Genomic DNA, 401 nt, shown 5'->3' on the forward strand with positions numbered 1-401 from the left:
CTGTGTGTATGTTGCTATGTTTGTATGTGTGTGTGTGTGTATGTGTGGCTATGTGTATGGCTGTGTGTGTTTGGCTGTGTGTATGTGTGTGTGACTGTGTGGTTGTGTGTGTGTGGCTGTGTGTATGTTGCTATGTTTGTGTGTGTGTATGTGGCTATGTGTATGGCTGTGTGTGTGTGACTGTGTGTGTGTGTGTGTGTGTGTATGGCTGAGTGTTCATGTGTGCCTGTTAAGGATAGAGAAGTATGCTCTCTGTGTCATGGTCTGTCATGCTCTACCTTATTCCCTTGAGACAGGGTCTCTCCCTGAACCTGGAACCCTGCAGGAAGAGAGCAAACCCCAGGAATCCTCCCATCCCCTGTGTTTGCAGCATTCTCTCCGTGTGTTTACAGCATTCTCCC

Source organism: Microtus ochrogaster, unplaced genomic scaffold (assembly GCF_000317375.1).
Source record: "Microtus ochrogaster isolate Prairie Vole_2 unplaced genomic scaffold, MicOch1.0 UNK9, whole genome shotgun sequence".
In the NCBI taxonomy this organism is placed as follows: domain Eukaryota; kingdom Metazoa; phylum Chordata; class Mammalia; order Rodentia; family Cricetidae; genus Microtus; species Microtus ochrogaster.